This window comes from Callithrix jacchus, chromosome 20 (genome assembly GCF_049354715.1).
Source record: "Callithrix jacchus isolate 240 chromosome 20, calJac240_pri, whole genome shotgun sequence".
In the NCBI taxonomy this organism is placed as follows: Eukaryota; Metazoa; Chordata; class Mammalia; order Primates; family Cebidae; genus Callithrix; species Callithrix jacchus.
The window spans coordinates 32,410,125-32,425,052 of NC_133521.1; the positions used below are offsets into that span (position 1 = coordinate 32,410,125).

Here is a 14,928-nt window from a genome sequence, read left to right on the forward strand (position 1 = left end):
TCTCCTGCGTCAGCCTCCCAAGTAGCTGGGATTATGGGCATGGGTCACCATGCCCAGCTAATTTTGTATTTGTAGTAGAGACAGGGTTTCACCCTGTTGGCCAGGCTGGTCTTGAACACCTGACCTCAGGTGATCCACCAGCTTTGGCCTCCCAAAGGGCTAGGATTACAGGCATGAGCCACTGTGCCCATCCACTTTGTACTTTTAAAATGTGGTCTTGACTTTCAGAATTTAAGCTTTGGAATCTCTTACAGTGGTTTAGATGTCGCCTTTCCTAGGTGTAGGACATATGGTGCTCTTGACTTTCTTAAAAATGTATTTTATTTTTTGAGACAGAGTCTTGCTCTGTTGCCCAGGCTGGAGTGCAGTGGCGTAATCACAGCTCACTGCAGTCTCTGCCTCCTGGGCTCAAGTGATCCTCCCACCTTAGCCTCTCAAGTAGCTGAGACTACAGGCATGTGCCACCATGCCCAACTAATTTTTATATTTTTAGTAGACCTGCCATGTCGGTCAGGCTGGTCTCAAACTCCTGACTTCAAGTGATCTGCCTGCCTTGGCCTCTCAGAGTGCTGGAATTACAGGCATGAGCCACTGCACCCGGCCAATTTTTTTTTTTAATGGAGTTGGGGTCTCCCTGTATTGCCCCAGCTGGTCTCGAACTCCTGGCCTCAAGTTATCCTCTTGCCTCCTAAAGTGCTGGGATTACAGGCGTGAACCACAATACTCAGCCCAAGCTCTTGACTTTTAGACTTCCTTGTCCTGTTGACTTTTTTGCCACTAATTTCACAAGGCAATATGGCCATATTTTTAATCAAGTTATTTGATGGGCATACCCCTTTCCCTTGGGAAAGGGACTGCATTTATGAACCATGAGTGACATACTTTTTTGAGACGGGAGTTTCGCTCTTGTTACCCAGGCTGGAGTGCAATGGCGCGATCTCGGCTCACCGCAACCTCCGCCTCCAGGGTTCAGGCAATTCTCCTGCCTCAGCCTCCTGAGTAGCTGGGATTACAGGCACGCACCACCGTGTCCAGCTAATTTTTTGTATTTTTAGTAGAGATGGGGTTTCACTATGTTGACCAGGATGATCTCGATCTCTTGACCTCGTGATCCACCCACCTCGGCCTCCCAAAGTGCCGGGATTACAGGCATGAGCCACCGCGCCCGGCCTGAGTGACATACTTAAAAGTGAAGTAACATTATATTTTAAGTGGCTTATCTGTTATTTAATATAATTCCCTAAAGAAAGCTTTGTATGGTGCTCTGTCACCCATGGCATTATTAAAAGTGGAATTCTTTTCTCTAATGTTACAAAATACTTTCACCAGAAGAAGGAGGTGGTAGAGTATTTGAAATAATGATTATGTTAGCTGCTGCCCCTGTCCTTTTCTGTAATGTGGGAAACAAACTTATGATCTCCTGGCAGGTGTCCTGGTTAGATCATGGGTGGTGCCTGTCCAGCTGCCTCAAGGATCCGGCCTAGGGACATGTTCTTTGAGCACTTGATGTGAGAGTTTTATTTGTTTGTTTGTTTTTAATTTAACCCACACCCATGCAAACCATGTTCCCTGTGCCAGTACCAGAATAACCCTGGCCAGGGCTCAAGAAAAACCTAGTAACTGACCTAAAATTAAATGCATGAACTCTGCCTGCCCTTTTGCATTTGCATTATGGTTTTTTATTAGGTACTCTTGACCGTTTTTTTTTCTTTTAGGAAAAGGCTGGGAAGGAGAAACTTGAGTCATTATCTTAAACATAGAGAGGGGATGGATGAACCGTGAAGGTTAGTGTTAATAAGTAGAGGTGGAGCCAGTGCAAATTGTGCTGGGTCTAAATTTTTAAATTTTAAGTTAGCAATAAAGATGTCACGACAGTATCAATCACTGGTTGTATCTGAGCTATCCATATTAATAGTCTTTTTTTATTTTTTTTTGAGACAGGGGCTTGATGTGTTGCCCAGGCTGGCCTTCCAACTCCTGGGCTCAAGTGATCTTCCTGCCATGGTCATAGCATGGTCTTGAGTGTGAATATGCATCTGGTACCTCTAAGCCTGCTTGCTCAGCTGATTCTTCTTTCTTCTTTTTTTTTCCCCAGAGACAGGACCAGCTCACGCAGGCTGGAGTACATTGGCATGATCTTGGCTCATTGCAGTCTCAAATTCGTGGACTCAAGTGATCCTCTGACCTCAGCCCCCCAAATAACTTGCACTACAGGCCACTGTGTCTAGCTGCCCTTTAGAATTTAATGTTTGCTCTATTTATTTATTTATTTTTTGAGACCAAGTTTCACTCTTGTTGCCCAAGCTGGAGTGCAATGGCGCGCTATTGGCTCACTGCAACCACCGCCTCCCGGGTTCAAGCGATTCTGCTGCCTGAGCCTCCCTAAATATCTGGGATTACAGGTGCTGACTTTTAGTATTTTTAATAGAAATGGGGGTTTCACCATGTTTACCAGCTGGTCTTGAACTCTTGACCTCCCGTGATCTGCCCAAAGTGCTGGGATTACAGATGTGAGCCACGGCGTGGCCTAATGTTTGCATCTATGTAGGCCTCAACGAATTGGATGTTTTGTTTTGTTTGAGATGGACTTTTGCTGTGTCACCCAGGCTGGAGTGCAGTGGCACTATCTTGGCTCACTGCATCCTCTGCCTCCTGGATTCAAGTGATTCTCATACCTCAGCCTCCTGAGTAACTGGGATTACAGGCATGCGCCACCACGTCTGGCTAATTTTTGTATTTTTTAGTGGAGATGGGGTTTCACCATGTTGCCCAGGTTGGTCTCGAACTCCTGACCTCAGGTGATCTGCCTGCCTCTGCCTCCCAAGATTCTGGGATTACAAGTGTGAGCTACCACACCCAGCTGTTTTGTTTTGTTTTTTAAATGAAGTGTTTCAAGTATATGGAACAGAAGAATATGAAATAGCAAACATCTATGGATTATCACCAAAATGAAATGTTTATATAATTTTTTTTTATCATCCCTGTGGATTTCTCTGTACTTGTACAACTTACATGAATGTCTGTAATTTTGTGTGTATGTTGAAAATGAATAGATATAAACTCTTAATTAGATCCCATTTGGCTATTTTGGCTTTTGTTGCCATTGCTTTTGGTGTTTTAGTCATGAAATCCTCGCCTATGCCTATGTCCTGAATGGTATTGCCTAGATTTTCTTCTAGGGTTTTTATGGTGTTAGGTCTTATGTTGTTTTTTGTTTTTTCCTTAGGTCATATGTTTAAATCTTTAATTCATCTGGAGTTAGTGTAAGGTATAAGGAAGGGGTCCAGTTTTAGCTTTTTGCACATAGCTAGCCAGTTTTCCCAGCACCATTTATTAAACAGGGAATCCTTTCCCCGTTGCTTGTTTTTGTCAGGTTTGTCAAAGATCAGATGATTGTAGATGTGTGACATTACTTCCGAGGCCTCTGTTCTGTTCCATTGGTCTGTATCTCTGTTTTGGTACCAGTACCAGCTGTTTTGATTACTGTAGTCTTGTAGTATAGTTTGAAGTCAGGTAGCATGTTGTCTCCAGTTTAGTTCTTTTTGCTTAGGATTGTCTTGGCTATGCTGGCTCTCTTTTGGTTCCATATGAAGTTTAAAGTGTGTTTTTTCCCAGTTATTTGAAGAAGGTCAACACGTGTCTGATGATACAAAGCCACCTACTGTCTGAGCTGCAGGATGTGTGTGGACAATAGAAGCTGTTTCCTTGGAAACAACTATGTGAAAGCTCTTGGAACATCTCTCTTCTCCAGGAGTTAATTTGTTTCAGATGGGGGAAAGGTGATTACTTATGAGAGGGTGCTGGAAAGAGTGGGAAAGGCTAGGTGTGGGGGAGGGGGGAGATACGGAGGGAGGGAGAGAGGTTCTTGGGGTTTTTCTTCCCCCTATTATCAATGTTAATTTTTTTCAGAAATGTAGAATAGATGACAACAGCAAGAGTAAATATTAATGACATTGTCACCATCTGAGATTGTAAGTCTGCAACCGTTCTGGCCTATTATAGAAGAAACAGAAAAGGGATGGAATAGGAAAATCTCCTAATTGAACTAGACTAGTCCAAAGTGTGTTGCCTATCCATTCCAATTCTCTGGGCAATTTCCAGTTCTCTGCTTCTCTTAATGCTGATCATTGTAAAGTACAGATGTTTACCACATGGTGAGAACTACCTACAAAAGATAATGAGCTGTCATACAATAAAGAGGACATTTCTGACCCTCCCCCAAGAAATATAGTGTATGTGTCTCTTGCCATTAAAAAAAATGCAGCATTATGATTTTAAGATGTATTCATGCAGATCCACTCCATTCATTTGAGCTGCTTTATAGTGTTCCCTTGATATGTGGATAAATATACCAAAGCAGATTTATTTATTTATTTTAAGAGATGGGATCCCACTCGGTCACCCAGGCTGGTGTGCAGTGGCATGATCACAGCCCACTGTAACCTTGAACTCCTGGGCTCAAGCAATCTTCCTGCTTCAGACTCCCAAGTAGGTAGGACTACAGGTGCATGCCGCCACGCCCAGCTGATTCTTAAATTTTTTGTAGAGATGCAGTCTGGCTATGTTGCCCTGGCTAGTCTCAAACTCCTGGTCTCAAGCAGGCCTCCCAAAGAGTTGGGATTATAAGCATGAGTCACCATGCCTGGCTTAATTTATTTATGTATTTTCTTAGTGAGGGGTAGTTAATTTGATTCCAAATTTTAGCTGTTAGAGTCACACCTTTGTGGCTGTTTTCTAATTGTTATTGGCATATGGAGGAGTGCTGTTGACTTTCGTGTGTGTAGATCTTATGTCTAGTAACTTTGCTGAACTTGTGTTAGTTACTGGCATTTGTACATTTTCTTGCCTTTCCCAGTATAGGTAATCATACAACAGCTGTTTCTTCCTTTTTAGCCCTTAATCTTTTGCCTACCCTGTTAGTTTGCTAGGGCTGCCGACTGGGTGGCTTAAACAACAAAATTTATTTTCTCACAGTTCTGAATGAATGACAGCTGAGATCAAGGTATCAGCAGGGTTGTTTCTTCTGAGGCCTTTTTCCTGGGCTTGCAGATGGTGGTCTTCTCCGTGTTCTCACTTGGTCTTCCCTTTGTATGTGTCTGTGTCCTAATCTATTTTCTTCTTCTACTTCCTTCTTCCCTCCTCCTCCTCCTCTTCCTTCTCGTCCTTCTTTCTTCTATTTTCTTCTTCCTCTTCCTTTTTTTTCTGGCTTTGTTGCCCAGGCTAGAGTGCAGTGGTGTCATCATGGCTCACTACAGCCTCTATTTCCCCAGGCTAACGGTATCTTTCTGCCTGAACCTCTCAGGTAGCCAGGACTACAGGCATGTTGCCACGTCTGGCTGATTTTTGCATTTTCTGTAGAGATGGGGTTTTGTCCTGTTGCCCAGGCTCATCTCAAACTCCTGGACTAACAGTGATTCACCTGCCTTGGCCTCCCAAAGTGCTGGGATCACAGACATGAGCCAGCCCCAGCCCCTAATCTATTCTTACATGAACACCAGTTATATTGAATTAGAGCCCACCCTGTTGACCTCATTTTAACTTTATTACCTCTTTAAAGGCTGTATATTCAAATACAGTCACATTCTGAGGTACTGGAGGTTAGGACTTCAACATGTAAATTTGGGAGGGGACACCATTCAGCCCCTAACACTGAATAATGCTGGCTGGGCTCTCTAATTCACCATTGGTGAAAGTGGGCATCCTTGTGTTGTTCCTGACCATAGAGAGATTTTAAAAAGAATGCTCTTAAAATTTCACCATTACAAGTGGCAGTTGATGTGGGTTTTTTAAAGAAATTCCCTTTTGCAACTTGTCGGCTCTCAAGAATAGAACCGTTCGGGCCTGCCTTTGCCAGTTAGGCACTTGTGCAGAAGGACTGCACAGATGATAATGTGTCTTTCCTGTTGTATCCTATCAGGAAGCCCATGATGTCAGTCTTTCTGTGACTTGGTTCAGGTGGTCTCTGCCAGACAAAGGTGATCTGTAGCTGCCAACTCAGAGATGGTATGCCTATCTTGTTTCCCAGTAACCTTTGACCAGTGGCTTGTTTTTTTATTTTGTTTTTGGGTTTTTTTTTTTTTTTTTTCTGAGATAGAGTCTCGCTCTTTCTCCCAAGCTGGAGTGCGGTGACGCTGTCTTGGCTTGCTGAAACCTCTGCTCCCGGGTTCAAGCGATTCTCCTGCCTCAGCCTCCTGAGTAGCTGGGACTACAGGCACCCACCACCACATCCAGCTAATTATTTGTATTTTTAGTAGAGATGGGGTTTCACCTTATTGGCCAGGCTGGTCTTGAACTCCTGACCTTGTGATCCGCCCACCTTGGCCTCCCAGAATGCTGGGATTACAGGTGTGAGCTACTGCGCCTGGCCTGACCAGTGGTTTTTAAAACCCATGGATAATCCTTACGTTCTTTGAATTTAAAAAATTTTAAAGACTATCCTTTTCATTTCTAGAAATTCTGTTTAATTCTTTTTCTCACCTACTTTGTCCTTCCTTCCTTCCATCCTTCGATAGTATTTTATTCTCTGGAATTTGGAATCCTTTTTCTTTTCTATTTATTTTATTTTTTTGAGACAAAGTCTCACTCTGTTGCTCAGGCTGGAGTAATGCTGTGGTACAATCTCGGCTCACTGCAAACTTCACCTCCTGGATTTAAGCAGTTCTCCTGTGTCAGCCTCCTGAGTAGCTGGGACTACAGGCGTGCACTACCATGCACAGTTAAGTTTTGTATTATTAGTAGAGGTGGGGTTTCACCATGTTGGCCAGGCGGGTCTCAAACTCCTGACCTCAGGTGATCTGGCCACCTCGGCCCCCCAGAGTGCTGGGATTACAGGTGGGAGCACTTCACCCAGCCTGAAATCCTTTTTCTTATGTCTTTAAGCTTTTTTAAATGTTTTAGACCAGGTCTCGCTCTGTTGCCCAGGCTGGAGTGCAGTATAACGATCATGGCTCACTGCAGCCTCAGCCTCCCTGGCTCAGGCAGTTCTGTCTCAGCCTCCCAAGCAGCTGGGACCACGGACCACAGGTGAATACCACCACACCTGGATAATCTTTAAAAATTATTTGTAAAGGCTGAGTGCAGTGGCTCATACCTGTAATTCTAACACTTTGGGAGGCCGAGATGGGCAGATGACTTGAGCTCCAGAGTTAGAGACTAGCCTGGGCAACATGGTGAAACCCCATCTCTACAAAAAAATTTTCACTGTTCCTACGTACTTCTGACTAGACCACAGAGTAGTCCTTTGTAACTTCGCCCAGTTTTCTCCAGTTGTACATCCTACATAATTATGGTGCAATAGAAAAATGAGGAAATGGCATGGGTGCTGTTGGTATAATCTGTAGACCTTATTCAGATCTCATCACTTTCACGGCACTCGTTTGTATGTGTGCATGTGTGTGTGCTGTGCATGTGTGTGGTTTAGTGTTTTTTTTTTTTTTTTTTTTTGAGGTGGAATCTCATTCTGTCACCCAGGCTGGAGTGCAGTTGTGCAATCTTGGCTCATTGCAACCTTTGCCTCCCAGGTTCAAGTAATTCTTTTGCTTCAGCCTACCGAGTAGCTGGAATTACAGGCACATGCCACCACACCTTGCTAATTTTTTGTATCACATGTATGGGTTTATGTATCCAACACCGCAATCAAGGTAAAGAACTGTTCTGCCTCAGAGATCGCTAATGCTTCCCATTATAGTTATACTTCTCTCTCTCTCCTCCCATACCTAATACCAGTTAGCCACTCATCTGTTCTCCAGCTCTAGAATTTCATCATTTCAATAATGCTATATAAATGGAATCATGTCTCATATAATCTTTCGGATTGGCTTTCATCACTTAGCGTAGTTCTCCAAACTTTCGTGTATTTCAGTAGTCCATTTCTTTTATTGCTAAGTAGTAGTCCGCGGTATGGATGGACCATAGTTTGTTTCATCCATCTGAGGATCTTTTTAAAATATTTGTGCCCGGGTGCGGTGGCTCACTCCTGTAATCCCAGCACTTTCTGAGGTTGAGGCGGGAGGATTGCTTGAGCCCAGGAATTTGAGACCAGACTGGGCAACATGGCAAAACCCTGTCTCTACGAAAAAAACAAAAATTAGTAGGCCCAGCTACTTGGGAGACTGAGATCAGAGGATGGTTTGAGCCTTGGAGGCAGAGGTTGCAGTGAGCTGAGATTGTGCCACTGTCCTCTAGCCTGGGCAGCAGAGCCAGACCTTGTCTTAACAATAAATAAATAAAAATAAAGTATATTCTGATATTAAAAAAGTAAAAATACTTGTAGCCAGGTATGGTGGCTCACACCTGTAATTCTAGCACTTTGGGAGGCTGAGGTGGCAGGATTGCTTGAGTTGAGGAGTTTAACACAAGCCTGGACAACATGGTGAGACCTTGCCTCTACAAAAAACAAAACCAAAACCAAAACAAAACTGAGTGTCATGGCACATGCCTATAGTCCCAGCTACTCAGGAGGCTGAGGCAGGAGGATCACTTGAGCCTCGGACTTAAAGGCTGCAGTAAGCTATGATTGCACTGTACTCCAGCCTGGGTGACAGACCACCACCTCGACTACTGCCCACCTCCAAACACATCTTTTTTTTTTTTTTTTTTATATTCACGTAATTTTCATTACAGTATGTTATAATTGTTCCATTATATTTATTATTGTTTTAAATCTCTTGCTGTGTCTAATTTGTAAACTAAATTTTATCACAGGTATGTATATATAAGAAAAAACATACAGTTTGGTATTATCTGGGTGTTAGGTATCCATTGGGGATCTGGGAGTCTATCCCTTGCAGAAAATAGGGGACTCCTATACCTAAGAGTAGAACTACTGCCAGGTATTCTGGAATGTTTAGAAATTCTTTTTATCTTGAAGTCTTAAAAACATTTTCCTCTAAAACTGTTACAGTGGGCTGGGCGTGGTAGCTTGTGCCTGTAATTCCAGCACTTTGGGAGGCTGAGGCGGGCAGATCACAAAGTCAAGAGATTGAGAGCATCTTGGCCAACGTTGTGAAACCTCATCTCTACTAAAAATACAAAAATTAGCTGGGCATGGTGGCATGCACCTGTAGTCCCAGCTACTCAGGAGGCTGAGGCAGGAGAATCGCTTGAACCCCGGAGGCAGAGGTTTCAGTGAGCCAAGATTGTACCACTGCACTCCAGCCTGGCAACAGAGTGAGAATCCATCTCAAAAAACAAAACAAAACCTGTTGTAGTATTAAGTATTGCTTTTTGCATTTTAGTCTTCAATACTTTTGGAATTCTTAAGAAAAATATTTTAATGTATGATGATGGCAGAGATCTATTATTTTTCCGTATGAAGAGTCAATTTTTGAATAATCCATGATTTCCCAACCAATTTGGGATACCACCTCTATCAATTAAAAGTTCCCTATATATGTATGCACATATTTCTGAATTCAATATTCTTAGTCTCAGTTTTATGACTGCTTCAACAACAAATAATTTTGATGATTATAGTTTTACAAGTCATATATGTAGCAAAACATCACAAAAATGATAATTTGTCTCTTAATTTCAAATCCTTATAAATCTCATATCGATTTCTTAATGCATCTGGTAGGCCTTCCAGGAACACATTAAGTAGTGTCCATGACTAGATCCTACCTTCAGGGAAAATACTCCTAGAAGTATGGCATCGATAAAGCTTGTTGTAGGAGTTTTGGGGAAAAAGGTTTTCTTTATACTATAATACTTATTGAACATCACAGTATTTAAGTTTTGAATTGTTGCTGAAGGACTTCTTACATTCATGTCACTTTAATGTAAAATGAATTTTTCAATACACTATTAAGTGTAAAATCTGAACATTTTGCTAAATCTAAGGCATTCATAGAGAACTGTAATGAGTGTGAATTCTCTGGTGTCTAATGTGATGTGACTTTTCTCTGAAAGCTTTCCCACATTCACTACACTGAAGGTTTTTCACCAGTATGGATTCTTCTATGCAGAACAAGAGTTGAGAACTGAGAAAAGGCTTTCCCACATTCATTATAACCATAGGGTTTCTCACCTGTGTGGCTTCTCATATGCGCAGTAAGAGTTGAGCTGTGACAGAAGGCTTTCCCACAGACCTTACACTCATAAGGCTTATCACTTGTATGAATTCTCACATGTACAGTAAGTGATGTGATTCGAGAGACGGCTTTTCCACATTTATTACATTCATAGGGTTTCTCTCCTGTATGAGTATTGTGATAGTTAATGAAGTATTGCTTCTGCCTGAAGATTGTTCCACATTCATTACATTTGTAGGGTTTCTCTCCAATATGAATTTTCTCATGCTCAGTGAGATTCGATTTGCCACTGAAGGCTTTGCCATATTCCTTACATGTATAAGATTCCTCTCCAGTGTGACTTTTCTGGTGTCTAATGAGGCTTCACTTCTGAATGAAAGCTTTCCCACACCCTTTACGTTCATAAGGTTTCTCTCTAGTATGGGTTCTCTGATGTATAATGAGGTTTTTCTTCTGGCTAAAAGCTTTTCCACACTCACTACATTTAACGGTCTTCTTTCCAGTATGGATATTCTGATGTTTAATGAGGTATTGCTTCTGGCTGAAGGCTCTTCCACACTGATTACATTCAAATGGTTTTTCTCCAGTATGAATTTTCTCATGCCTAGTGAGGTATGCTTTGCCGTTAAAGGCTTTGCCACATTCTTTACATGCATAGGGTTTGGTTCCTGTATGATTTTTCTGGTATCTGATGAGGGTTGGCATCTGAGTAGAAACTTTTCCACATTCGTAAGTTTTCTCTCCAGTGTGATGTTTCTGATGAGAAAGGAAGTTTTCCTTCTGGCTGAAGGCTTTTCCACATTTATTACATTTATATGCTTTCTTTCCTGTGTGACTTCTCGGGTGTAGAGTAAGGGATGAGACCCGAGAGAACACTATACCACACTCAGTGCATTCGTGAGATTTCTCTCCAGTATGCATTTGCTTATGCCCTAGGAGGTTTTGCTTTAGGCTAAATGTTTTTCTACATTCATTACATTCATAAGGTTTCTCTCCAGTATGAATTTGATCGTGCTGAAGGAGATCTGATTCATGCTGAAGACTTTTCAACATTCCTATCATGCATGTGAATTTAATCAGGAGATTTCACTAGTATCAAATAAGATGTAATAAGGACGAAAGCTTTCCCACATTCACTAAATTATACAATATATTTTCGCTATTAATTCTTGGATATCTAATGAAGTCAAATTTATGATGGAAGACTTTCTCACATTGATTACCCTGAGGTGAGATGATTACAAAAAGGGATAAAACATAACATTCTCTTTATATTCTTAATGGTTCTTAGACAACTTCTCTCCTATTTAAGTATAAATTGTATATAAATTATGTTTCAAACTCTTTTATATTGAGTCCCATACACAGAAGGGTAGTCTTGAAGAATCAGTGACGGTGTTCAGAGGAAATACTTTGTTTCCTAAATCTTTCCTCAGTCTATATTTTCACAGAGAAGGATGAGACTTAACTTACAAGTCTGTCATGTTGCATCTTTATCTGTTTGTAAACTTACAGACAGAGACCACTGTGGCAAGCAGGAGAGTCTCTGTTGCCCCGCTCTGTTGCCCAGGCTGGAGTACAGTGGCGCAGTATTGGCTCACTGCAACTTCCACCTCCTGAGTTAAAGCGATTCTCCTGCCTCAGCCTCCTGAGTAGCTGGGATTGCAGGCACATGCCACCATGCCTGGCTAATTTTTGTATTTTTAGTAGAGACGGGCTTCCCTATGTTGGTCAGGTTGGTCTTGAACTCCTGACCTCGTGATCTGCCCTCCTTGGTCTCCCAAAGTGCTGGGACTACAGGCATGAGCCACTGCTCCCGACCCATCTTTTTTTAAGCTGTGCTTGTTTAATCATCACATATCTATCCATCTGTCCACTTGTTTATGTATCTATCAACCTCTTATTTTCTACACATTTCAAAGTAAACTGCAGATATCTGTATACTTATCTTTAAATATTTCGATATGGTGTTAAGTGTTTATAGCTTTTTCCTCTTGATGGAAAGTTTATATACAATGAAATGTGCACATTTTAATTGCATGTTCACTGGGTTTTCCAAGTGCATGCATCAGCGAAACCCAAACCCCTGTCAAGATAAAGAATGTGGCCGGGCGTGGTGGCTCATGCCTATAATCCCAGAACTTTGGGAGGCCAAAACTGGAGGATTGCTTGAACCTGGGAGTTCGAGACCAGCCTGGGCAACATGGTGAAACCCCATCTCTACCAAAAATACGAAAAAAATTAGCTGGGTGTGGTGACGTGTGCCTGTAGTTTTAGCTGCTTGGAAGGCTGAGGTGGGAGGACTGCTTGAGTCCAGGAGGCAGAGGTTGCAGTGAGCCAGCATGGCACCACTGCACTGCAGACTGGATGACAGAGCCAGACCCTGTCTCAGAAAAAAAAAAAGATAATGTTATATTACCCCACCTGCCTCACATTGTGAGTCAGTAGACTCAGTGTACCCCAAACGTGAGATGTTTGTAAAAGCTCCCTGATTTTGACGCCTACTCTTTTAAATAAATAACCCTGGGGACAGGACACGCCTCTTCCAGGTCAGCAGACTTGTTTAAGGTGAAGCCAGGTCCTCTGACCTCAGGGCTATGACTGCCATTCTCACTTCTTCAAGGCCACCTCCATTTTCATCAGGCAGGCGTGTCAAAGACAGTAAAATTGAGAGAACTGTTGAGTGAACACCCATATAACCCCCACCTGGATTGTGCAGCCAACATTGTGTATATTGCTTTATCACAAACTGTCTGTACAACCTTCCTTCCTAACATCCGTTTGTCTGTCCATCTTACTTTTGTGATGCGTTTCACCAAATGAAGTCTTAATCTTTGCATGATCTCTTCTGTGATTTTGCTTTGTGGAACACAGACTTACAGAATTAAAGCAAGGCTGGTGACCCATGTGAATGAGTAGAATCTGAGCCTTTTCATTTGCTGCTGTTGGGGACATGATGTGAATTGGCGCCTTCTGGTTTAGCTCCATGAGACTTCGGGATATGAAGTGAGGGAGGAGCCTCCTGAGGAAATGGACTGAAATTCCTGCTCTAAGTAGGCTGATTGCCTTCCCAAAGCTCTATTTATAGATCACACAGGAAATCTGGGGAGGGGGATGGTGGGAGCGATCTCACTTCCCACCCCACTTAATAAAGTTAGTTCAGGTGGGTGTCTAGATAGAAATACAAAGTTAAACACCAATTATCTGATATACATGTGAGGTGGGAATAGAGGGTCAGAAAAGCATTTTTGTTCTCTAACTTGAGGACTCCAGCTGAAAACATAAAAGTCACCACTGGCTGAGTGCAGTGGCTCACTCCTGTAATCTCAGCACTTTGGGAGGCCAAGGTGGGTGGGATCACCTGGTCAGGAGTTCAAGACCAGCCTTGCCAACATGGTGAAACCTCATCTCTACTAAAAGTACAAAATTAGCTGGGCCTGGTGGTACACGCCTATAGTCCCAGCTACTCGGGAGACAGGCAGGAGGATAACTTGAACCCAGGAGGCAGAGGTTGCAGTGAGCCAAAATTACACCACTGCTCTCCAGCCTCAGTGACAGAGTGAGACTCTATCTCAGGAAAAAAAAAATCGCCAATGTCCAGTGGCTGTGACTATCAGGGGCTGTTTGTGAGCTTCCCTAATGCCCATGATAGGTGTGCCCCATGCTGTAAAACACATCCACTTATGAAATAAGCAAAGTGGACTCCTGTAAGTAGTCATTTCCTCACAAACTCCAAAAATGTCTTTTCAGTTTGTATTTTGGTATGTACACATCACATTTTCGGGAAAGTCTAGACTTTAGAAAAAGAGCTTTTAGGATATTCCCATGTTGTTCCTGGGCTCCTGTCTCCATTCAGGTCACCTCTGCTGGCTTTGTTTGGCTCATTGTGGCAGCACAGGTTCTTCTGTTAGACATTCCCATTGGTGATCGGAGTCTTCCCAAGCCCTGGTCAAAACTTTGCTTTTTGTGGCATGAACTCTATCTTCTTCAGGGAACAGGACTGATTCCATTTTAGATTATTTCTTCCTTCCTTATTGACAATTCCCTTTGTGCTCCCCCAAGCCCCTAAGCAAGGCCCCTTAGTCTCCTCTGGTTTCGTGGTTCCTATGAAAAAGGCAGAAGCCTGTGTGGAAAATCCTCATCCTGCTGTGTTTTTAACCAGCTGAGTGCTTTTTGTCTTCCAGAATGGGAAGGACCTAAACTGTGTTGGTCCAGAAGTACGGTGCCTGGCTTCAGCAGTTTTGCTATGGAGAAGGAAAGTAAACGCAGCAACATTCGTTGTGAGGGTAGGGGACTCTTGGGTCTGGTTCTGAAAGTCCATTTGTGCTGAGGGGTGGCCCTGCTGGGAGAAGCTGATGCCACTGCCTTCCTGGCACCCTGCCTGTTCTGTCTGCTTTGTTGACTTTGGTGGCTCAAGGGACAAGCCAGGCACTGGCTCATCTTTTCCTGCCTGATTCTCTGGGCAGATTGCTCCATAGGGTCTGCAGGGAAGTAGGGGAAAGTGTGGGTATGGTCAGAATGGGACCACTGTGTGGGCTTCTCAGTCCTCATGCTGTGTTATCAGTCTCGATGCTGCTCTGTGTCAGGTGCTTTTAATTAAGGGTCTACGGAATCATTGCCTTTTACATTAAGCAGCAATTTAATAATTTAGCAGTCAGGTAATACTAGCACTTTGGGCTCCCCTGGCCGTTTTCTCCAGCTAAGTTCTGTGGTGGCATTACTTGATTTCTTTTCTGATACTAATACCCCTGGGAGATTGGCCTTACCTATTCACGTGGAGTGTGGCTTCTCTAGAATTGTGGGAATTGTTCCCTGGCTGATGGTGCCTTGGCTTTCACTGCCCACATTAACGGGACCATCCCAGCCCTCTTTTTCTCTATGTAGCCTTTTTTACAGG

The 14,928-nt window shown here is 42.9% G+C and overlaps 1 protein-coding gene and 1 pseudogene across 8 annotated transcripts in view; one reads left to right on the forward strand and one right to left on the reverse strand.

Moving 5' to 3' along the window:
- Positions 1 to 14,928, forward strand: part of ZNRF1 (zinc and ring finger 1) — a 122,180-nt gene that overhangs the window by 49,269 nt on the left and 57,983 nt on the right. For 2 of the 8 annotated variants that reach the window (XR_013530175.1, XR_013530176.1), the window contains exon 2: positions 1,716 to 1,784. The exons of the other annotated variants lie outside the window; for them this stretch is intronic. The gene's annotated coding sequence lies outside the window, so the exon portion shown is untranslated. The remainder of the gene's footprint in view (positions 1 to 1,715; positions 1,785 to 14,928) is intronic. 8 annotated transcript variants of the gene reach the window in all.
- On the reverse strand, positions 9,845 to 11,093 carry LOC103789503 (uncharacterized; annotated as a pseudogene).